The sequence below is a fragment of the Microtus pennsylvanicus genome, chromosome 15 (assembly GCF_037038515.1).
Source record: "Microtus pennsylvanicus isolate mMicPen1 chromosome 15, mMicPen1.hap1, whole genome shotgun sequence".
In the NCBI taxonomy this organism is placed as follows: Eukaryota; Metazoa; Chordata; class Mammalia; order Rodentia; family Cricetidae; genus Microtus; species Microtus pennsylvanicus.
The window spans coordinates 2,871,953-2,898,103 of NC_134593.1; the positions used below are offsets into that span (position 1 = coordinate 2,871,953).

The 26,151-nt window shown below is 41.0% G+C and overlaps 1 protein-coding gene across 13 annotated transcripts in view; it reads right to left on the bottom strand.

The window, feature by feature from the left end:
• Positions 1–21,756, bottom strand: part of Usp54 (ubiquitin specific peptidase 54) — a 103,660-nt gene extending 81,904 nt beyond the window's left edge. For 9 of the 13 annotated variants that reach the window (XM_075948939.1, XM_075948938.1, XM_075948936.1 and 6 more), the window contains exon 1: positions 4,193–4,284. The gene's annotated coding sequence lies outside the window, so the exon portion shown is untranslated. Of the gene's footprint in view, positions 1–4,192; positions 4,285–21,673 lie in introns of those variants that run through there. The other 4 variants (XM_075948940.1, XM_075948941.1, XM_075948944.1 and 1 more) reach the window with 1 other exon arrangement.
• Between the last annotated feature and the right edge of the window lie 4,395 nt (positions 21,757–26,151).

Here is a 26,151-nt window from a genome sequence, read left to right on the forward strand (position 1 = left end):
AAGGAAATGGACAACTTTCTGGATAAATATCACTTACCAAAATTAAATCAAGACCAGATAAGCAAATAAACAGACCTATAACTGCTGAAGAAACTGAAACAGTCACCAAAACTCTCCCAACCAAAAAAAGCCCAGGACCAGATGGTTTCAGCTCAGAATTCTACAAGACTTTCAAAGAAGAACTAATACCAATATTCCTCAAGTTATTCCACACAATAAAAACAGAGGGAACATTGTCAAACTCTTTCTATGAGGGAGGCTACAATTACCCTGATACCCAAACCACAATACTAAAAAAGAGAATTACAGACCAATCTCACTCACGAACATTGATGCAAAAATACTAAATAAAATACTAGCAAATCGAATCCAAGAACACATCAGAACCATCATCCACCACAATCAATAGATTAAAAAACTAACCAATAGCTGGCATAACTGGATATCAACATGTAGAAGAATGAAAATAGACCCATATTTTTCACCATGCACAAAACTCAAGTCCAAATGGATCAAATACCTCAACATAAAGCCAGCCACACTGAACCTTACAGAAGAGAAAGTGGAAAGTACACTTGAACGCATTGGCACAGGGAACCACTCCTGAAATATAACCCCAGCAACATAGACACTGAGAGAAACAATTAATAAATGGGACCTCCTGAAACTGAAAAGCTTCTGTAAAGCAAAGGACATGGTCAACAACACAAAACAACAGCCTACAGGATAGGAAAAGATCTTCACTAACCCCACATCAGACAGAGGTCTGATCTCCAAAATATACAAAAAAAACTCAAGAAATTGGACACCAAAAAACCACATAATCCAATAAAAAAAATGGAGTACAGACCTAAACAGAGAACTCTTAACAGAGGAATCTAAAATGGCTGAAAGACACTTAAGGAAATGTTCAACATCCTTAGTCATCAGAGAAATACAAATCAAAACAACTCTGAGATTCCATCTTACACCTGTAAGAATGGCCAAGATCAAAAACACTGATGACAACTTATGCTGGAGAGGTTGTGGGGAAAAGGGAACACTTCTGCATTGCTGGTGGGAGTGCAAGCTGGTACAGCCCCTTTGGACGTCAGTGTGGCTGCACAGAAAGTAGATCCTTCCTCATAAACCAAAGAAAAAAAATTAAATTATTCTGTAGATATGCCCAGCATTTTACTAAAGACTGTTCTCTTCCCACCCCATTTTCCTAGTCCTAATATCAGCATTCACTTGGAGGCAGCAACTCATTCTGACAGGGACTAATGATAGTCACATCTTATGAGGAATCACTTATATAAAGTCACTTTCTTGGGGGCCAATTGGGAAAGAGAAGGAGATCAGTGGAAACGGGAAGGGGACAAGAAAGAGCAGGGCAGGGTGAGTATGATCAAAATACATTACACAGACATTATCAAAGTGTCATAAAGAAATCCATTATATGTGATTAACATACACTAATAAAAGAAATTTCCCAAGAATGGTAACACATGACTTTAATCCCAGCACTCAGAATGCAGAGGGAGGTAGATTTCTGGGAGCCTAAGGCCAGTCTTGGTCTACATAGAATTCCAGGGCAGCCAGAGCTACATAATAGAGGCCCTTTCTTTTCTTTCTTTCTTTCTTTCTTTCTTTTTTTTTTTTTTTTGTTTTTTGTTTTTCGAGACAGGGTTTCTCTGTAGCTTTGGAGCCTGTCCTGGAACTAGCTCTTGTGGACCAGGCTGGCCTTGAACTCACAGAGATCCGCCTGCCTCTGCCTCCCAAGTGCTGGGATTAAAGGCGTGCACCACCACCGCCTGGCAAGGCCCTTTCTAAAAATAAAAGAAAAATAATGTTTTAATCACTTCCTACAAGATTGTCTTTTTAAAATACAGGCTCCACAAATGGGACTTCTCCTCCCTCCAGGAACTTCATTAAATAGTACTTAATCCATAATCAGTGTTTTATTAGAATACAGAAAGCTCAATACTTGTCAAATAAGAATTAATGAAGAACAAAGTATTGTAAAACAAACCAAACTTTTTCCAGGTTAGAGATAACTCAGTTATAGATATAACCAACCAGCTCTTTAGCTCTTCCCCGAGTCTCCAGCCTAAATAAAAATCAGACTTAAATGTTATCTTATTTTTTCAAAAAGTCTATAGAAGAAAGATACTCTCTGGTCAGAAGGACAAACACAATGCTCTTTCCTACCACACTGTCAATAGTAGCAAACTAGTAACAGGTTGAAAAAAGAGAATTTCAGAGCAATTTATTTGGCCCCTGGAAAGCGGAAAAAAGAAAACATAAATTCCATAAATTTACCCTATAAACCTCTGATTAAATCATTAAGAACCAAAGATGCTTTCTCTCTCAATTCTTAAAAATCACTGAGGAATTTAAATCATTAAGAACCAAAGATGCTTTCTCTCTCAATTCTTAAAAATCACTAAGGAATATAATTTATAATTTAGATACTTGATTACAACTATGACTTATTTTACAAACATTATTAACACATCAGTACCCAGGTTATTTCGCACAATAATGAAAATACAATGACCCTATCAACAAGAGGAAACTAGGAGGGGAAGCCAATGACAGGACCAGCTTGACTCATTTCTGTTATGAGAACACTGGTACAGAATGGTACAGGCAACAACAGTGTGAGAAAGCAAGCGCATGACTGGGCAGGAAGGTGATAGAGGATACCAAAGCAAAGCATCAGAAAGAAGATAGAACAAAACCCTCTTCACGGGTAGCAGTCAAAAACAGGAGGCACTGAAATTATCCTAAAAGTCTTCAGATTCTCAAATGCTATAACTCCAGCTTTTGAGTCATCACTCAAAGGGAGTGAGGAACTTCAGTACCAGCTCTTTCAGCTGTAAAACTGTGACAACGGCAGCTACTACTAAAGTGAACATTACTGGATACATAGCATTCCTTAATTCTTAAAAAGTAGGGGTCATTTTCCTTATACTGCAAGGGGAAGAAGACAGGGAGAAGTTCTACCAATGCATGATAAGGAAAAATACTATCTACCTGTCAGGGTTGTCATAGAAATTAGAAATATATATGTAGAATTTAACATAGACTAAGAGCTCAAAAAGTCATTACTGTACAAGTACAACCTCTACTTGAAAAGCAGGCTCAACTAAACAGCAATAAAATCTCAACAAGTTTGACCTCCTATTGCCAATAGCACGTCTACAGAACCCAAAGGTATTCACAAATGCATGCACACACACTCTCTCTCTCACTCACCCACACACACTCACAACACACAAGCACCACCATTTCTTAGATGAGGTCAATATACACAATCTAAGGAAATATATACATTATGAAACATTGCTCATTGTTCAAATGGCATTTGAATGAGCTCATCATGATCTGAGTATGAAATATAAAACTTTTTTTGTTTATTTGTTTTTCGAGACAGGGTTTCTCTGTGTAATAGCACTGCCTGTCCTGGCACTAGCTCTGTAGACCAGTCTGGCCTTGAACTCATAGAGATCCACATGCTTCTGCCTCCAGAGTGCTGGGATTAAGGATGTGCACCACCAATGCCCGGCTAAAACATTTTATTTTTATAGGATCAACTACTTCATACCTGAAAGGAAGAAGGTCTAATGACCAAATCTAACCTAAGATGCTTTTCAGAAGCAAATCAGCTGCCACTCTGAAATGCTTAGAAAACCAGAATGGCAACAACCTCAAAATCCAAATGAATTTTTCCAACAACATTCTGGGAATAGGAAAAAAAGAAATCACTCTGCTTCTGGAAACAACGATACAGATTAGCAACAAAACAGGACCTTTGTTACTTCTTTAATCCATATGCTGAGTTTGAAAAATAAATATAAAGAACCATAACCTTCTCACAAATAACTTATATGAAGGAAATTTAAAAACACTAACTGTACAACTCTTTCCTTTAAACTTGTATCTCTTCCCTTTAATTCTAATAAGTTCAAATATATATTTATACATATGTTAGAGAAGGAAAATAAAATTTCCAAAATTTAATAACTGGAGGAAGAGAAGAAAAGAGACAACTTAAGAAGCCTCCTAAAAATTGAGTCCAAATCTCAATTTCAAAGTAAACTGTCACTGTGGGGGGGGGGGGTGAAAAATAAAAATAAACAACTTCATATACACTATCTAGTCCTTGTACCCTCCCTCTACATATTTTTAACACAACTACAATGCTTACCAGGCAGGCCATTCGAGCTCAGCAAAAAAACTTCCAGCAGTCACAAGGGCATTTGTGGGGCAAGTGATACAGGAACGGAACAGAGACAAGGGTACAAGGGGAGGAGACAAGTGCAACTAGCAACAACGGGAAACTGTGTTCATCTAAACTACAAAGGCACAGAACCGGGAATCAGGGATAAAACAATTTTTTTCTTTTTTTGCCAGTTACCAGGATCTGCACACTAACAATTCATTATGAAGCTAAATGATACAAAATAACTGAAGAACAAATAAAAACTAACTGGAAAGACCTATGACAAGCTTCACTGGAGACTTAGAACAGTTCCATGAGGCTGCTTCCCCCAAAGGCATTCCTGATGGCAAAGGGCATACAAAATAAGGTTTGCAGGGTAGCAGCTATTTCTCAAGGGCCCTCCCTGAAAGAGCCTTTTGTATAGCGACCAGCAACCGTGAGAAGACACCTTCACAATGCTCTAGAGAACCACCAAAACAACGTTGTCTGAACCCCTAATTAAGAAATCCTAGCCGGGCGATGGTGGCGCACGCCTTAGGCGGATCTCTGTGAGTTCGATGCTAGCCTGGTCTACAACAGCTAGTTCCAGGACAGGCTCCAAAGCTACAGAGAAACCCTGTCTCGAAAAACCAAAAAAATAAAAAATAAAAAAATAAGGCTTGAAATCTAAAGGTTCTTCCACCCCAAAGATGGCAAGATCTCCACACCTCTCTTAGGGAACTACAGTTGGGTTCCACCCTGAAACATGTGATCAGTCAAACAGAACTTGCATTTGCAGGCAGGACACAAAGGCCCAGAAGACCAACACACACGCTTCTGGGTATTACTCTGCTTATAAAACAGCTTTATTTAAATGGTTGTTTTACAAGCATACTGATGAAAAAAATCATCAGCAGAATTCTTGCCAAATAAGAAAGTTGGCTATATTTCTATACCTTGAGAGAAAATACATGAGTTCACTAAAACAAGATTTAATTAAAGTTGATTGGTAAAATTAAATAGCATGGACACTGCCCAAAACTAACTAAGCTCTTACATTTTAACAATGTGCTCAAACTAAAACAGTCCTTCGGCAGCAAAGCAAGTGCCAAGTTTAAAAGAAAAAAAGGTATCATTACTTCTCTTACTCACTTAACATTCCAACCAGGCCTTCTAATACCTAGTGCCAAGGCATAGAAGTGCCACATCAAGGCAAAACACAGACGACTACTGATTAGTGCTAAATACAAAGGAAGATGTACAAACAATATACTTGTTCTTTTCTCTACGACAAAATACCTAACAGCGCAACTTGAGGAAAAACGTTTCTTTCGGCTCCCAGCAGGAAAGGTCACGCTGCATGGTGGTCAGGAAGCTGAGAAAGGGTAATCCTGGCCCTTGGCTTCCTCTCTCATCTCAATTCAGGCCCCCAAACCATGGTGCTATCCACATTCAGAGTGGTAATGCCTTTTAAGCCTTTCTGAAACATTTCTTAGACACACTTCTGGGTACAGACAAGTTGATAATGAAGATTAAACATCACAGGTAGGAAAGACGGCTCAGTGTTTAAAAACACTAACTGTTCTTCCTGAGGACCTGGGTTCAGTTCCCTGCACCCATGTGGCAACTCACAACCATTTGAAATTCCGTTTCCAGGGAATCTGATGCCTGCTTCTGGTCTATGCGGTGGTAGCACACACCTTTAATTCCAACACTCAAGAGGCAGACAGGTGGATCTCTGTGAGTTCAAGGCCAGCCTTGTCTACAGAGTGAGTGCCAGGACAGCCAAGACTGTTACTGTTACACAGAGAAACCCTGTCTCAGAAAATAGCTAGCTAGCTAGATAGATAAAAACTATCAAACAAAAGAACAATATATTCATAAAGTAAATATTATTCAGCCTCTATAGAAAAGCTAAAAAATGAACCTTAAAAACACTACTAAAGAAGCCATAGATAGAAATGTCCAGAGCAGACAGATGTATAGACAGAAAGGTTCCTGGTTGTCACAGCAGTGAGAGAATGTGCAGTATACAAAATGACTGCTGATACGTACAGTGATGAAAATGTTCTAAACATGATTGTAATAGTAGCTACTCTGAATATATTAAAATCCCTAAACTGTATATTTTAAATGCTTGAATTATATAGCATGTGAATTATATCTCAATAAAGCTGCATTTTTTTAACAGTTTCCCTTTTTGCAAAACAAGACACTCTTTGTTTCACATCTGTGAACTAAGTTAGGTCTCCATAAACAATAGCAGCTGCCACCTGGTAAGACTAGATGGTTTCAAATACTTGGCAAACAAATTGTTTGTATGTGCCAATTTTGAATAATTGTTTTAAAAGAATCTGTAGGAAAATCAAACTGTGCCTTCTTATTTTTTTTGCTATTGTCATATAAATCAGATGAGAATACAATGACAATTTTCCTAGCCAAGACGTCAGTATCAATAGCATTTACTACACATAGTCCATGGCAGCTGGAGGAAAATAACCCTCTCTGATAAAAAAAAAAAAGCTGAACATGTATAGCAGCAAAATAATCATACTAGTCTTGGGTTGAGGTGGAAGCCAGAAGAGATGAACAAGGTGGGCTGAGCGATGCTTGCGAGACAATTACAAACATTCTACTTCATGTTTGTACATCTTCCCGCTCTTATTTATTAGGCATATTTCTAGTGAGTACTCACTTAGGAGTCAAATGAAAACATCTGATAAACCATACCCAGGCTGGCAGAAAATAGGGAGGTGAAGAACCTTAGAGCTGGACGTAGCATGATCCTATCATTTTGGAGGCTGAGGCTGAGGATGAGGCAGGGAGACTACTTAGCAAGGTCTAGACCAAGAAAGGAGGGACGTATAAGGGAGGGGAAAAGAGAGAAGTGGGGGAGGGGAAGAGAAGAAATTAAAATGTATGCATTCTTCTTCTTAAATTACGAGTGTACATGTGCATGCGTGTGTATGTGTGTGTGTGCGCTCATGCCTGCATGTGTGTATATACACACTCGTATATGAAGGTGAACAGAGGTCAAAACATAACCTGAAGGAGTCAATCTCTCCTTCTGCTATGTAGATACCAGGAATGGAATTCAGGTTGTGAGGTTTGACATCAAGCACCTTTTCCTCTTGAGTCATCTCACTGGCTTCTACATTCTTTAAATCAGAAAAAAAAATGCATCTGGGATTACTTGAGGTTAAACACTATAATGCTTACAGATCAAATAAATGCAATCTTTAAAAATTGTGTATAAAAGATATTCTAGTTCTTTACAATACCCTGAAAAACCTTGCTCTGAAAATACAAACACTGATTTAATTTTCAAATTTTTATTATATTTATGCTGTGCCTATATGTACACATGGAAGTCAGAAGACAACTTACAGGTCTACGACTGGTCTACAGAGCACATTCCAAGACAGGCTCCAAAGCTACAAGAAACCCTGTCTTGAAAAATGTAAATAAATAAAAAATAAATAAATAAATAATATAGCTGATGCAATGATGTTATCTTATACCTACAATAGTTGAGAGGCAGACACAGGGAGATTCTAAATTTGAAGCCAACATGGATTACATAATGAGACCTTATCCACAAAACAAAACAGTGCCACACATGGTAGGGTTCACCTTTAACCCCAGCACTCAGAAGAAAAAGACACAAAACAAAGATATGTATTTGAGATGACAGACAGCCCAATTACCCTATATGTGTACTGAAATATGTACAATTATAATGTGTCCATTAAATACGTTGGTCATACTGGCCTCAAACTCACAGAGATCTCCTAGCCTCTACTGCCCAAGTGCTGATATTAAAGGCCTATATGACCATGCCCAGCTTTTAAAAACTTCAAAATGCGGTCGGGCAGTGGTGGTACACGCCTTTAATCCCAGCACTCAGGAGGCAGAGGCAGGCGGATCTTTGTGAGTTTGAGGCAGAGCTAGTTTCAGGACAGGCTCCAAAGCTACAGAGAAACCCTGTCTTGAGGGAAAAAAAAAAAAAAAACTTCAAAATGCTTAAATGTGTTTCTTGAGAAGTCATACTCTATGTCTATAGAACAAGAAATTCAAAATCCTATCTATCAAGTATTAAAAGATTTGAAAGACAAAGTTAAGAAACTATAGAAGAGGGCTGGAGAGATGGCTCAGTGGTTAAGAGCATTGCCTGCTCTTCCAAAGGTCCTGAGTTCAATTCCCAGCAACCACATGGTGGCTCACAACCATCTGGAATGAGGTCTGGTGCCCTCTTCTGGCCTGAAGACATACACACAGACAGAACACTGTATACATAATAAATAAATAAATAAACAAATGTTTAAAAAAAAAGGAAAGAAACTATAGAAGAGGGGTGGGACTCAGTTATGAGAGCTTGTCTAGGATGTACAGAACTCTGGTGCCAATTCCAGCAAACACTCAGGGGATTAATGGGTAATTGTGGGTGTAGAGATGTTGTTATACTCTTTTTGTAGTTTTAAATTTTTCGCCACCACCTCTATCACAAATCCTAAGTTCCCTATATAAATGGTTTTCAAACTGTCTATGAATCTGTCTGCCTCCCTTGGAAAGCTCTTAACTTTGTCAGTATTCTTTTATGCCAGCACTCAAATGTTTCTAACCTAGCACAAAAATACATAGGAACTAATACTTGTGTCAGCTGAATAAATTGCTGGAAATACAACTGAAGGTGTTTTTAGTAGCCACAGTGCATGAGCAGCTTCTGACCAACCATGACTAGGTCAATGTATTCATGACTCACCAAACTTCCAACTTCCCAGGCATTTTTCACATGAACTGTTGCCCAGTCAACTCTTCTTCACCCTGTTCTTGTGCATTTGAGATCTCATTTTTTGGGGGGTAGCAGTTCTGGGGATTGAATTTAAGACCTCACATATACTAAACAAGCACTTTACCACTGAGATTGCATTTTTTACCTTTTATTTATTCATTTATTTATTTTCATTATTTTGCATCATGCATGTAAGCATGTGTGTGCACACAGGAATGTGCACATGAGTGAGTGCTGGTGCTCTCAGGGCCAACGGTCAGATTCCCCTGGAGTTGGAGTTATAGGTGGTTAGGAGCAGCCAGACAGAGTGCTGCTTGGGCTTTTTGCAAGAGCAGTTAAGTTCTCTTAAGCACTGAACCAACTCTCCAGTCCTTGACTTTAATTTTGATATGAGGTGTTACTACACCACAAGGCCAGTCTTGAAGGTAACTATGTAGACCAATCAGGTCTTGAACTTTCAGTTCTCCTGCCTCAGCCTCCAGAGTAACTGGGATTACAAATTTATGCTATCTGGCCTACCTGAAATTCTGAACGTAAACAAAAGACTTGGGCCAGTGAGATGGTTCAACTGGTGAAAACACTTGCTAAACAACTTAATGGCCTAATTCAATCTCTAGAGCCCACATATAGATGAAGAACATTAACTCCACAAATTGCCTTCTACCATACACATGCACATGGCATATAGCACTCCCACACACATATAGAACAGACACACACAATAATTAATTAAAAATAAACTATAATTTCTCCCTGTAATATTCAATTTTTACAACTCCCTTGCAACTTTATAATACTTACACATTTTTACTAATATTTTTGAAATCTTAAATTGTGTATGTGTGTGTGCATATATGTGATTGGCTCATTTCTAACACCAAGAAAAAAGTTACTTCCAAAAGAAGCAAGTGGGATTGCTCGGTGCCAGGTAAAAGGCTTACAACACAAGCTGGATGGCCTGAGCTAGATTCCAGACACATACAAGAGAGAACTGGCTCTACAAAGTTGTTCTCTGATCTCCCTAACACACGATGACATGAACTGCACACACACACACACACAAATAATATTTTTTTAAAAGTCACTAAAGCTCAGCATGGTGGTGCACGTCTTTAATCCTAGCACAGAGGAAGGTAGATCTCTGAGTTTGAGAATAGCCTAGTCTACATATCATCAAGTTCTGGGCTATCCAAGGCTACATAGTGAGACCCTGTCTCAAAAAAAAAAAAAAGAAGAAGAAGAAAATAAAAAAGGTAAAGTAAACAAGGCCACTAGAAAAAAGTTAGAGCACTCAAAGCTTTTATCAATCTCTCTCATACACCTTTTTACAATCCTTAACTTAAAGAAAAGTCTAAATGTCTGTCACTTTCAGCTTGACATTCACACCCACACATTTTAGAAGAGTCCCCCAAGTGCTTTTTGCCCCCTACTCACGAAGCGCTTTAAGTCTCAATCATATGCTGTTTCTCCCAGCTGTAGGACGTGTAATAAGAAAAGCATCTACTCAGCGTCTAGGGCAGGTCTGGTAAGAAGGATGAGGTCATCCTTCAGATTCACACCTGATCCTTAAGAAGCAGCTCCTCCTTCAGTAAGCAAGTTTCTGTATGTTTAAAGTGACAGTCACAACCTGTATAGCAACAAGTCCTTCCTTACACAGGCCTGGTACCATGGGATCATTTCCTGCTCTGGCCACTTGACACAGTACTGAATCCAGGGACCAATAGTAGCAGTGACTGCCTCTGTTGCAGCTCGCATAGGGCTCACAAGAGAAGAAGATCATGTTCAGCCACAACAGAAGGGAAGTCAGGTCCATCACACAATCCTATCTGTTTCAACAGCTTTGCCCATAATCAGACTACTTTTTGGACAGATTTTACAAAAACAAATTTCCTCAAGGGGGAATTACAGCTCTTCTTTATTTTCTTTCCTAACTATGTACAAGAGAATGACCTTCAGTTTCTGATCATCCTGCTTCCATCTCCCAAGTACAAAGGGTATAGTTAGTGCTGGGTATCAAACCGTGGACTTTATGTATACTAGAAAATGAGCCATACTCCCGGTTCCACTACATAGTCTTCCATTTGCTCTTTCCACAAATCTAAAATAGCCAAGGCAGTTAAATATGCTTTATGTAGTTAAAACTAAATACTTCCATACCATGTTTTCCCTCAGTTTCACCATCTTTAAGAAAATATTTACTCTGTCGTATCCATTTCTTTATTGGCAAAACAGAACAATCCTAGCCCAAAAATACATGGAGTTGATTTCATTTCAAAACGCTATAGTAATGGTATGAAATACCTTCAGTCAAAAGTATTGGAGAGCAAATAACAAACATATCTATGTTCTTACTATGTATAAGGACCTCTGGTGATGCTCGCTGACTACAGCCTGAACCTGAAACAAAACTTAAGAACCTTTCTCACTTTAGCACTCCTTCACAAGACTCTTTTACTTCAGTCAGGATAAACTTCCAACACACTATCAGACTAAAACAGATTAAAAGTAACGGTGGTGGTGGTAGCGACCACACACATCTTTAATCCCAGCACTAGGAAGACAGAGGCAGAGGCAAGCCTGTCAGTTGAAGGCCAGTCTGATCTACGGAGCAATTTTGGGACAGAGAAATCATGTCTCAATAAACAAAAACAAAGAAAGATAAAAAGTAACTACAGAAACACCACATTCATTCACTACTGGTTATCTTTTGATTGTTGTCAGACAGGAACTGACAAGGGCTGACTCTGAACTCTCCATCTTCTCGCCTTAGCCTCCAGAGTGCTGGGATTTCAAATATGCACCAACAACCTGGGTTATCTTTAAGATATAAAAAATACTTGTAAACAATAGAGCAACTTAGTATTTACACACTAGATGGTATATACAAGGATCCTTATTGTACTGTTCTTTTTACATGTCTTAAATACAGTGTAAATAGCAAGACAAAAAAATTGAATTTCTATATACCAAAGGGCATAATCAATAAATTAAAAAACTAACCAATAGCTGGCATAACTGGATTATCAACATATAGAAAAATGAAAATAGACCCATACTTTCCACCATGCACAAAACTCAAGTCCAAATGGATCAAATACCTCAACATAAAGCCAGGCACACTGAACCTTATAGAAGAGAAAGTGGGAAGTACAATTGAACACAGTGGTATAGGGAACCACTTTCTATATAGAACCCCAGCAGCACAGACACTGAGAGAAACAATTAATAAATGGGACCTCCTGAAACTGAAAAGCTTCTGTAAAGCAAAGGACATGGTCAACAACACAAAACAGCCCACAGAATGGGAAAAGATCTTCACTAACCCCACATCAGACAGAGGTCTGATCTCCAAAATATACAAAAAAACTCAAGAAATTGGACACCAAAAGATCACATAATCCAATAAAAAAAATGGAGTACAGACCTAAACAGAGAACTCTTAACAGAGGAATCTAAAATGGCTGAAAGACACTTAAGAAAATGTTCAACATCCTTAGTCACCAGAGAAATGCAAATCAAAACAATTCTGAGATTCCATCTTACACCTGTAAGAACGGCCAAGATCAAAAACACTGATGACAATTTATGTTGGAGAGGTTGTGGGGAAAAGGGAACACTCTTCCATTGCTGGTGGGAATGCAAGCTGGTACAACCCCTTTGGATGTCAGTGTGGAGATTTTTCAGAAAATTAGGAAAACAACCTTCCTCAAGACCCAGTAACACCACTTTCGGTATTACCAAAAGATGCTCAATCGTGCCACAAAGACATGTGCTCAACTATGTTCATAGCAGCTTTGTTTGTCATAGCCAGAACCTGGAAACAACCTAAATGCCCCTCAATCAAAGAATGGATAAGGAAAATGTGGTATATTTACTCAATGGAGTACTACACAGCAGAAAAAAATAACAACATCTTTGAATTTTGCAGGAAAATGGATGGAGCTAGAAAACACTATTTTGAGTGAGGTAACCCAGACACAGAAAGACAATCATCACATGTACTCACTCATAGGTGGTTTTTAAACATAAAGCAAAGAAAACCAGTCTACAGATCACAATCCCAGAGAACTTAGACAACAATGTGGACAGTTAGAGAAACTTACAAAGATATAATCTACATGGGAAGTAGAAAGTATAAAAAAAAAAAACACAAAATCTCCTGAGTAAATTGGAAGCATGGGGACTTTGGGAGAGGGTTAAAGGGGGAGGGGAGAGACAGGGAGGGCAGCAGAGAAAAATGTAGAGCTCAATAAATATCAATTAAAAAAATATATAAAAACTAACCAATAAAATAAAAGCTATTATTAAGAATCGGTTTATAAAAGGTTATATACAACTATGTGCAGCACATTCCAGAATTCAGGAGGCTGAGGAAAAAACATCATCATGAGTTCAAGGTCATCCTGGGCCATATGCTGAGTTTCAGGCTAGTTTAAGCTATTAAATGAGACCCTGTCTCCATAAAATAAAATAACAAACAGTAGCAACAAAAGAGGTTAATATATATAACATGTAGAGAACTCTTGCAACTCTACAAAAAAAAAAAAAGTAATGAAGACAATGGACGTCAGCTGGAGAGATAGCTCAGTGTTATAAGCACCTGCTGCTCTTCCAGAGGACCAGGTTTCACTTCCCAGGACTCAAATGGTGGCTCACAACTGTAACTCCAGCTCCAAAGTATACAACGCTTCTGACCTTCACAGGCTCCTGCACATATATAGCACACATACTTACATACAGGCACACAAATGCATATAAAATAAAATGAATAAATGTTTTCTACAACATCAAAAATAAAGCAGGGTAATAGTGATGCATGCCTTTAATCCCAGCACTTGGGAGGTAAAGGCAGGCCTGGTCTACAGAGTGAGTTCCAAGATAGCCAGGACTGTTACACAGAGAAAACCTGTCTCAAAATAAATAAAACCTAAAAAAATATGATGATAGGAAAGAAGGGAGGAAGGAAGATTTTTTTTTTTTGTCCAAGACAGGGTTTCTCTGTGTAGCTTTGGAGCCTGTCCTGGAACTGGCTCTGTAGACCAGGCTGGCCTCAAATTCACAGAGATCTGCCTGCCTCTGCCTCCCGAGTGCTGGGATTAAAGGTGTGATTATATCAAGTAAAATACACAAATGACTTATGAACATCTCAGGATTACTTACCATTAGGGAAATAAAAAATCATAATAAATGATACATCATCTCACACCCATAAGAATAGTTTTTGTTCAGGGCGTACTTGTACACACCAAGTCCCAGTACTTGGGAGTCAGAGGCAGGTGGATCTCTATGAGTTCAAGGCCAGCCTGGTCTATATAATGAGTTCCAAGACACCAGGGCTAAGTAGAGAGACCATCTCAAAACAAAACAAAACAAAAAAGAGTTAAACGGGAATGAAGAAAAATGTGCAACTTCTGTTTGAAGAAACTGAACTTTAAGATGAAATCATCTTTTCTCTACCATGCAGGGTGAGCCTGTTTTCAATCATTTTGTTCATAGGAATGGTGCAAAATTAATACTTTTACACTCCCTGGTGGAGCAGAAACAAATTTGACTTCCAAAACAACAAAAGAAGGCTGTGTTAATGAGAAGAAATGCCCCTCAGGATGTCTAGAGGTGCAGGAGAGGTTAAGAGCACTTGTAGACCCACTGAATCACACTGCCAAACATTCCCATCCTTTCTAGAGAAGTTCTTCTACTGTCAGTCTTAAAGGATTTTTGTATCAACTTTTACTCAAAACTTTTCTTAGAAAGATGTCTCAACATCTCAAAAATAACTCACAAAAACATAGGCACCCAGCCCACTTAGATTTAAATAAAAAGTGTTATGGGGGGGGAGCTTATTTTGTCCATATGCTATTCCAGCTAAAACCAATACAGGGGTACTGTTTCAAAAAGTCAACTTAATGAAAGAAAACACACCACTCACTAACCATATATATATGGTTTGGTTTGGTTTTTAAGTTTTTGGTTGGTTGGTTGGTTGGTTGGGTTTTTTGAGACAGGGTTTCTCTGTGTAACCCTGGTGTCCTGAAACTCACTTTGCAGACCAGACTAGAATCAAACTCAGAGGTCCACCTGCCTCTGCCTCCCAAATGTTGGGATTAAAAGTATGCACAACCATGCCTAGCCAAATCTGTATTTCTTGATACACTTAAAATGGAAAAAAAATAGAGAAAAAAATGGTCCAGTGATGCAGACACACAGACTTACACACAAAGAGAAATGTAAACCAAATACAGAGGCACTCAGCTAAATAATCTGAATGCATTTATCCTATGTAGGACATATAATAAGAGAAGTCAGTAATAAGTTTGTACTTTGTCTTTTATCCATGATCTCCTGACAACACTGGTTTCAACTTAGCTGAGAACATCTATAACTTTTTCCATAAAAATTATTATGCAGAGAATAAGCGTCTATGAAGTGCTCAGTCACAAATGGACATTCATATTACTCCCACCCTCGGGGCTCAAGCTCACTGAGGAAAAGGGACAGAAAGAGGGCAGAAGCCAGAGGCTGGGGAGGGTCAGAAAGAAACTGTCTTCTGGACATAACTAGGCCGTTGCACTCGTAAACTCATTGCCCACTCAAGACCAGCAGAGACCGAGCCAGTTGACATTCTAGCTTGGAAGAGCTAGGGACTCACCAGGCCCCACTCCTAATTTAGACACTATTGACTGTTGATGCCTTCTCGGGAAGAAAGTCAGTTTTTTTTAAGGGTGTGGCTCCTGCTAGGTCAACTACACTCCAGTGGATGGGCCAACACCCATGAATATATGGATAGCACCAGTCAGACTCAGTGAGTTATAATTTAAAAAAAAAAATGGGTTGGGGGGGCTGGAGAGATGGCTCAGAGGATAAGAGCATCGCCTGCTCTTCCAAAGGTCCTGAGTTCAATTCCCAGCAACCACATGGCGGCTCACAACCATCTGTAATGGGGTCTGGTGCCCTCTTCTGGCCTGCAGGCATACACACAGACAGAATATTGTATACATAACAAATGAATGAATGAATGAATGAATGAACGAATGAATATGGGTTGGGGACATGGCACACGCCTTTAATTCCAGCACTTGGGAGGCAGAGGAAGGCAGATCTCTGTGAGTTCTATGCCAGCCTAGTCTACAGAATGAGTTTCAGAAACAGACGTGGCTACATTGTTTGGGGGTGGGGGAAAAGGGACACAAACAAACAAGCAAAAGTATCATTCCCTCATATGTAAACATAAATAAATATTATATTTAATCATTATATATGTATATATAAAACCATTTCCACTCCTAAAACATTTCCTAGAAGCTTGCAATTATTTCTTGTTACAACTATTTTCCCAAGTATAGTTCCCTATACAACTATACAAAGCATGAAAATTATAATTTGTTTGTTTGCTGCTTGCTTGTTTTTCAAGACAGGGTTTCTCTGTGTAGCTTTGGCCATCCTAGAACTCGAAGCAGCTGTGATTATATTTATTCAATTCTTTGCATAACAATACAAACCCTTACATTTAACAACATGGTAATATTCAAATTTGTTTTTCACATGAGTGTAAATAAATATATTGTTAATCCCACCAATCAAGAATAAGACCACCTTACCATTTAAGGCCAAATTTGAAGCAAGCTTTAATTAAATACTGGCCAAGGGGAAGGGTTCCAGCCACGTCCATCTCTGGTTCCCCAGGAAAATGGCCCTGTCTCAGGGTTTTTATTAATACGACAAAGCACCGTGACCAAAGAGCAAGTTGGGGAGGAGAGGGTTTATTAGGCTTATACTTCGGCATTGCTGTCCATCACTGAAGGAAGTCAGGACAGGAGCTCAAACAGGACAGGATCCCAGAGACAGGAGCTGATGCAGAGGTCATGAAGGGTAGCTACTTACTGGCTTGCTTCCCATGGCTTGCTCAACCCACCTTTTTATAGGTCTTATAGAGCCCAGACCAGCAGTCCACCATGGGCTGGGCCCTCCCACACTAATCACTAATTGAGAAAATACCTTACAGGTAGATATCATAGAGGCATTTCCTCAACTGAAGCTCCTTCTTCTGATGACTCTAGCTGTGTCAAGTAGACACACAAAACCATCCAGCACAGCCCTGAATCAAGTTTGGCAAGTGGCTTAAGTATTTTCCATCAGGGCCAATCAGGAGCAAGCATACATCCTTCTTGCCTATGAAACTCCTGCCCACACGTGATCAACACATCCAGTGCAGATAGTCAGACTTGTTTAGGGGAGTGGAAACATGTGACTTGTTATCTCCCATAACCAATGGCCTCCAGCATTTCAGGAACTATCTGCCCTTGGGCAAGGGGCTTACAGATCAGAGACATTTTTGTTTCACGGATCAAGTATAGTAATTAAAACTTTGGCTCTCACAATGAGGGAGAAAACCCTATGAAAAGATACCCCTTCCATAAAAGTATACTCTCCCAGCCACCCCACTAAATTTTGATCTCATGGATGATTCCAACTTCAACCTCTCTCCCTACCTCAATATCAAGACTGCTATCTCCCACCCCAGGCAAGGTCTCTCTGTGTAGCCTTGGTTGTCCAGAAACTCTCTAGTAGATCAGGTTGGCCTCAACTCACTTAGATCCACCTGCCTCTACCTCACAGTGCTGGGATTAAAGGCCACCACATTCAGTTGATTCTTCGTGTCGTTAACAGAACTGGGACTTGAACCTTGGGCTTTTCTCGTACGAAGCAAGCATAATTGCCAAACACACAAGAAAATAGAGAGAATCTAGAGTTTGACAATCAATCTATTTTCTTGTGTGTTTACATGCACAAGCATGGGGGAGGGTGAGACTACATCTCTGCCACATATATATGTGAAGCTTAGAGAATAACTCTGTGCCATCTCCCAACACAGTGTAGATCCCAAGGGCCAAACTCAGACCATCATGCTAAGCAGCAAGCGCCCTCACTCACTATGCCCACCTGACCAGTTTTTCTTCTTTCCTTTGAAACCGATTTCTTAGCGTGTGCATAGGCTGGTTTGGAACTGCAAGGCTTACGTGATCCTCCTGTCACAACTCCTGAAGTAACCAGGACTACAGGCATGTGCCATTATGCCATTATATTAAAAAAATATAAGAAGAATCATGGGGATGGAGAGATTGCTCAATGGTTAAGAGCACTGACTGTTCGTCCAGAGGACCTGGTTCATTCCCAGCACCCACATGTCAGCTCACAGCTGTCTGTAACTCCAGTTCCAGGGAATCTGGCACCCTCACACAGACATACATGTGGGCAAAACACCAACGCACATAAAATAAAAAGAAATAAATCTAGCTGGGCAGTGGTGGCGCATGCCTTTAATCCCAGCAGAGGTAGGCAGATCTCTTTGAGTTCAAGGACAGCTTGGACTACAAGAGCTAGTTCCAGAACAGCCAGGGCTGATATACAGAAAAAGACTAGTGTCTCTAAAAAGAAAAAAGAAAAGAAGAAAAATGTCACATCAGTTCCAACTAATTCCTAATCTGTCAATTACCAGCTGTATGATCTTTAATGACTTCATTTATTTCTTTTTAAATTTATTTATTATGTATACAGTATTCTATCTGTGTGTATGCCTGAGAGCACCAGACCTTATTACAGATGGTTGTGAGCCACCATGTGGTTGCTGGCCTGAAATGCACTATGTAGCCGAGGCTAGCCTCAAGCTTGCCATGATTCTGTCCCTGTACACCAAATTATAGGGTAACAATGATGTACCACGAATCCCAGCTTCCTTTTGTTTCTGGAGTTATTTTTTTAACTTCTTATGCTTATTTTTGAATTTATTTTTATTTTATGTATGAAGTAAGTGTATGCCATGTGTGAGAGTGACTGCAGAAGCCAAAACAGGGGGTCAGATGCCCAGGTGGTTATAAGTCACAAGATGTAGGTGCTGAGAACCAAACTTAGGTCCTCTACAAGTGCTCTTGACCACTGGGCTATCTCTTTAGACTCATTTTTATTTTTAAAACTCAGGTATTCAAGACTATGCAGGTAGAGTGCTTGTGCAAGGCCCTAGGTAATTGCTTGCATGAGGCAAAAAAAAAAAAAAGAAAGAAAAGAAAAACTAAGGTGTTGCAGATAAAATGGGATATCATGACTGGGACATTAATAACAACTCAACAGACTGGGTGGTGGTGGCCCAGACCTTTAATCCCAGCACTCAGGAGGCAAATGCAGGCGAATCTCTGTGAGTTTGAGGCCAGACTGGTCTACAGAGTGAATTCCAAGACAGCCTGTCTGAGGAAAAAAAAAAAAAACTCAATGAATGTTGTCTATTTTATTAGTGACTTAAGGATGTTGTGAGTTGCCCGCTGTGCTAATGCATGCCTGCTATCCCAGTGCAAGGATGACAGGAAGATCAGGGAGGGATAAGGCCAAATGCCAGGACTGCCTGGGCTACATGAAATGCTGACTGAAAGAAAAACAAACAAAAAATGTGGTATTTGTATCTTGAGAGATCCTGTCTCAGAAAGAAAAAAGGATTGTGATATTTACTTTAAAAGAGCAGGTTGAGGAAGGGGAGGGGGCTGAAGAGATGGCTCAGATGGCTCAGAGGTTAAGAGCACTGGCTCACAACCATCTATGAGATCTGGTGCCCTCTTTTGGGCAGAACCCTTTGTACAAAATAAACAAATCTTTAAAAAACTTATTTTAAAAAAGAGCAAGCTACAGAGATTGTATACAACAATTACTGCCTGGCCTCTGTTTCCCGGCAGAATAGTCAATAAACTATTCTTTTCAGAAAAGAAAACATTCAAAGGACATCACATTACAAAAACTGGTGCCTGCACACATCTGTAACCTTAGTAACTCAGGAAGTTGATGCAGGAAGATCCAGGCTACAAATCCCATGGGGGCGGGGAACGGAGGATAGGGACATCTGACCAGAAAAAACTCTTCCAATTTCCATTCTAACGTTTTCTTCCCGTGAAAATGTTTTATTTATGCAGCAAAGTTTAGAATTTGCTTAATGAAAATTTTAAAATCTTTTAGTCTGGTCAACTATGTAAACACAAGGAATTTTGCTTCATACTCAGTTAGGATATTGTGGTTAATGCAATTAATTAAATACATTGCAATTATGTCTCATTATTGTCTCCCCACATAGGTTCAAAGCAATTAAAGGCAGAGACCAAGTTTTACATTTACATCTTAAAGTCTTTCACACAAAATATGGCTCAATAAATGTTTGTCGAATGGATATATGAAGCAATCTTCCCCTCGCCTTTTAGACAGTCTTCTACAAATGACAGGGCTCTGGAAAGCTTGTTATTCGACTCATAGAGAAAAAAAGTTGACTCAACTGCCGCACAAAGCTTTACTTTGTCCCAGAAAAGCATTTGTTTCTTAAAATTCAGTTATGAACACCAAATTAAGTTTTCCTCTATTACACATCAAACAAGTGGGTTCCATGACTCTATCTAAGCTAGCTCAAGGATTTAAAAACCAACTTTAATTAATGAATTTGTGAATATGGAAAAACCCAGTTACATAACCAAAAGAAGTTATCCTTTGTAAAATTATTAGGAAGCGTCTAATAATTCTGTTTCTGCAAAGTGGATAAATTATCTTTACCCCTGACATGAAGCCATAATTTTCACTAGAAATGAATTAACCAGTCAAAAAGTTCAAACTCGACTCCAGAAAACAGCTCTTGAGATTCAGAGGGTAATTTTTTTTTTCTCAGTAATTTTAACTCCTGAAAGCTGCTTTATTTCCAGGTATCCAAACTTCATTCTGTCTCCTAAAATAAAACCTCATCCATTTCTTCAAATAGACGGTAATCTGAATGGGAAACACTGGATTTCACATGCAAGTCACTAAAACTATCCCTAAATTGAGAGTTCAGCCTCCTGCTGCAACAGAAACACTTTCTTAGTTTTAAATTCAATTTGTGAAAAGTTTAAGTGTCCTACTGTACATTCTTTTGCCATATCGTCTCTACTGATTTTACACTGCATATATAATTTCACAAGCACATCGTAAAGGAATTCTACATTTGAATGAATCTAAAAAGAAACGTGAACACACACCCCCTTTTTTCAATTCACAAACGCTCCAGAGGAAGCACACCTCAGGATTTTTTTTTTTCTCTCAAGAATGTCTCTCTCCCGCCCCCACCCCACGCTTTATTCCAGAGAAGCAGTCACTCACTATCCTACTCAAAGTCTCTACGTCGAAAAGAACCCCTCCAACTAATACTAGTTTACCCAGACTACTCCTTTCACAAGTCCAGAGTGTCGGTTTATTGGCTATTTCTTTGGCAAGGGGAACAGGAAGCTGGGAGGGTCCGGGACGCCACCTTTCCCGCCACGCCATTTAGGACGCAGGTGCTGGCCCAGACCAGCCTTAGGTGGTGCGGGGTCCCTTTTATCCGGTTCTGAGTCTCCTTAGCCTCTCGATTCCCAACACACACACACACACACCCCTCTCCGCTCCTTCCCAGCCTCTGGAACCCAATTCTACCCGGGTCTCCCCGCCCAACCCCACCCCGCCCCCGGAGCGGCACCAACCCTCCACGCCTGCCCCAGCTCAGAAAGGCGCCGGGTCCCGGTGCCCACAGAACGGTTGTCCCTCCCAACACGTCACCCCGGGATGCAGGTCCCCCGAGGCCCGACCTTCCGCACCCCCTCCCCCAGCGCTACCCCTGCACCCCGTTTCCGTCGGCCCCGCCCCCCTGAGAGTGTCGCACTCACCGCTCCCGCGGTCGCATCCTTAACCGCCGCGGCTGCTATAGCTACAGGGAGCCAAGGCAACCGGCTCTCGCGATACTTCCCTCAGCGACGGCGAGAACTGTGAAAAAGAAACTCGCAGGAAAATGAGTCCAGGGATTGACGGCTGAGAATGTCTCGCGATAGTGATGTATAAGATGGCGGCGGCGGGGCGGTTCAGGGTTAGCTGGGAAAGAGTTGGAGCTAGGACGCGGGCGACGACGAAGCTGCTCTGACGGAGTCGAAGAACACCCGCCGGCCCACCGGTGGTCTGTTCCCCCCCGGGACAGTTATTATGGCCAACCGTACACCGAGATAAACTCAGGCATGTGCCTGTGCTCGCGTTCTGCGAACTCCTCATTAAACTGAGAACTGTATTCCTTTTACCTCAGGTTCCGTCTCCCTGACATTTTCCTTTCTTGTCGAACTGTTAGCGATGGAGTCGATAGGCCCGAGGTTGAGCTCCCCATCGTCTCGTAACCTTCAAGAATTTTTCATTCGTTCTTTTTCTATCCTCCTCCGCCAAACTTGGCTTCTCTGGAAAGTTTATCCCAGGTGCCCCGCCCCATCAATTTTCGAGACCAAAATAGGAAGTAAATCACACACACACACAAACAAGGATGAAAGAATGGGGGGAAAAAAGCAGCCCTAGGTGTTTAGCCTTGGGATGCAGAGGGGACTCACAGCGGAGTGAGAAGTGCCCTTGTTGCTTGCTAGGCTGTCACGTCCTTAGCGACTCTCTGAACACGGGCTGGCTCTGCTCTCATGAGACCAATAAAGCAAGCTTCCGAAACAAAAGGGTTTTAGGAACATTAGTCAGCAAGGAAGAATGAAACACAAGGGAATGAACAAAGAATAGAAATTTGAAAGTGTTTGTTTTTTGCTTTTTGAAGCCCGTGAGTAGTTTTCATGAGGTGCTTTAATCTAAACCAGTTTTCTCTAGTACAAATATATTGCTAGCCACAGTGTGCAACTTAAATTTTCCACTTGCCATATTTACTAAATTAATTACGAAAATTAATTTCGCTAGTATGTTTAACCACTTAAATTTGTAATCAGGCTAAGAGTAGTGGCACACACCTTTAAATCCCAGAAGTTGTTAGGGAGAGTCAAGCGGATCTCATGTGAGTTCCAGGTCACGCTGGTCTACATAGTGAGACCCTGTCCCAGCGGAGGGAAAAATCAATTTGGAATATCAGTCTTTTAATTTTTTTGTTTGTTCGGGTGTTAGCGGTGGTTGCTTTTAATTTAAGACAGGATCTCTGGGCGGTGGTAGCGCACTTGGGAGAAAGAGGCAGGTGGATCTCTGAGTTTGAAGCCAGCCTGGTCTACAAGAGCTAGTTCCAGGACAGGCTAAGAGAAACCCTGTGAAAAACAAAAACAAAAAAGACAGGGTTTCACTGTGTAGCTCTGACTAACGTACAACTCACAGAGATCCACCTGCCTCTGCCTCCCAAGTGCTAGGATACTCCTGTTTGGGCCTTGCATCTTAAACCGCCTGGTCCAGTTTATAAAAGACAGGCTGTCAGTCATTCAGGCCCTAGTACTGACCCATCCGTATCACATGTTACCACAACAAGATACCGAGGTTCTGTAATTGCTTTGAGTAAAAGATTTAACTCAAAAAAAAGGGGGGGGGATGAAAGACCCTACAGACCCCCTCCTCAAAACCCGTAGCTAGCATGCTCCCGGGGGAACGTCCTGTTTGCTTTTAAAAAAAATTCTCTGGATCAGCAGCCAGCCTGCTCCTGTAAGAACATCCCATGTGCCTGAGAGAGCAGGAGATCTATGAGATAGAGATAGGAAGACTGCAAGGCAAGATGTCAGTAAGAGAGGATGTCAACAAAGCAGGTTAGCTATAAGATAGGAACAGGATGATTGTTGCCAGGCATCCAAGCTGAGAGAGGAAACCATTCATGCCCCCCCCCCACCGCATTCCGATAACCACGCTTTTGCTTCTGTAAACTTGCTTTTTGCTCTTCCCTATAAAAAGCCCGCCCTCCAGTTGGCAGGTATGCAAATCTTCCGAGAGATCTTGCTGCCCACAGGTACCTGTGTCTACTCAATAAACCTCTTGCGATTTGCATCCGTGCGGTCTCGGCCTGTTCCTTGGCGTTGGGGAGGTCTCCTCCCGAAAAGAGGTCCTCGTAGAGGGTCTTTCACTGCTATGCCACATCCAGCCAAGATTGTTCCGAATCCCATGTATAGGGGCTGGAGGGAGATCTTAGGTTAAGAGCATTTGTTGAGAACTAGCTCTTGGACAGGACCAGAGGATCTGACGCCGCCTTCTGGCTAATGAGGATACTTCATGCAGGAAGTACACAGACATGCTGACAAAACATCCACACGCATTAAAAAATGAGTAAATAAAACTTGTAAAATATTTATTTTGGCCGGGCAGTGGTGGCACACACCTTTAATCCCAGGACTCAGGAGGCAGAGGGGGGTGGATCTCTGAGTTTGAGGCCAGACTGGTCTACAAAGCGAATTCTAGGACAACCCAGAGCTGTTACACAGAAAAACTGTCTGAGAAAAAAAAAAAGAATTTATTTTGTATTTATGCCACATCTCAACTTTGGTAACGTTTGGAAACTTTTGATGAGCCCAGTAATCATATGCAGCTAGTGGGGGGGGGCAGCCATGATAATCTAAAAATCTGGGCAGGTCACCCAAAGGAAGTTCTTTACTTCCAGCCATTATCACCGGGGACTCTGGCCATCTGTAAATTTAAATAAGAGGCCTGAGTCTCAGTAGTTTATCTGGTAGCTGGAAAGAACCACAAGCTGAGATTACCCGACCCCCACCACTGTAAACAGGATCACCTGCCAGCGCACCTCACCAGGACATCCCTAGACAAATGTCAGCCAGTCAGGGGTCCTGAACCTCAGAGACCTCTCACCCCCACCTTTACTACTATAAAACCCTACTCTAAGTGAGCTCGGGGCTCTCCAGTTATTCCAATATGTTGGACATGCGGAGAGACCGAGTTTGCAAACTTGATTAAAATAAAGGTTCTTTGCTTTTACATATGGTACTCAGTCTCCTCTGTTGGCTTTTGTGGGGATCCCAAGGATTTGGGCACAACAAATGCAGCACTGTGCAGCATAGACTTAGTCTCTACAGTGTTGAATGAGCAGTCTACCAGAGGAGTAACATCATGGGTATATGATTTATAATTGTTAACTCAGAGGCTTCAGAGACTAGGTATTTAACAACAAAAGGTAAGCTATGTAAGAGAAGAGGTAGTGAGTACTAGAACCCACTAGGAATCACAAACTCCTAACCAAAAGGATTATTTCTCTCAGATTTTTGTCTGTTTGTGTTTGTTTTGGTTTTCTAGAGAGAGAAACACATTATATAGCTCTGGATGTCCTGGAACTCACTATGGAAAACAAGCTAGCCTCAAACTTAGAGGTCTGCCTGCCTCTGCCTCCCAAGTGCTAGTACAGCAGACTAAAGGTGTGCACCACTATGCCAGGTTTCTCCTGAGTTTTAAAACATGCTTAGTCAGTTTTCTCCTTCCACTGTGTGGATCTGGAGGATGGAACTTGGGTCATCAGGCTTACACATCTAGCCAGTAAACCATCTCACCAGCCCCAGCCAACCCTTAGGTTTTTGCTTGTTTTTTTGTTTTTGTTTTGTTTTGGAGCAGGGTCTCAATATGTACCCTGGGCTATCCCGGAATTAACTATATACCAGGTTGACCTAGAACTCACAGAAAACCACCAGCATCTGCCTCTCACATGCTGAGGTTAAAGATGTGTGCCACCATGTCCAGCTAGCCTTAGTTTTTAAGACAGGATCTTACTGTGTAGCTCAGAATGGCCTTTCACACTATGCCTTTCAGTCAGACTAGACTGAAATGTATTGTCTTCCTACCTCTTCCTCCAGAATGCTTAGATTACAGGCATACACTACTGTGCCCAGCTGCAGAAACCACTGTAATGGAAAAATTAAAAATGCTGCAGGATCCCCAACAGAAATACTGCAGGTCCCCAAGCAGTGGTAGTGGGCCATGTGGCAGCAGGCAGCAGGCCCTGAGGGCAGCCAGTCCCAGGCAGGGATGGTGCACGAGACCACGCTGGGCTGCAGATCTCCAAAGGCAGCTGGTCCTGGGCGGCAGGCCACATGGCAGTAGTGGATGAGAGACAGACAGATAGGCACGCCATGCAGAATGAGGTTAGATATTTATTTAGTGGTTATGGAAGGGAGGGGAGAAGGGGAGATAAGCAGAGAGGGAAGGGGGGGAGAATGGAGAGACAGAAGCTGCCTCTCCGAGAGGGAGCTAGAAAAGAGAGAAAACTCAGGCTAGAAGCTGAAGATCAGCCTGTCTCAGCAGATGGGGGAAGGAGTGGGCATCACTTGTCTCTTAAAGAGACAGAACAATCATTACAGCCACATTTAAAGCTATGGTAAAGGGATGGCAAAACCTGAGAAAGTGATTCAATTTCTATCTGGATCCT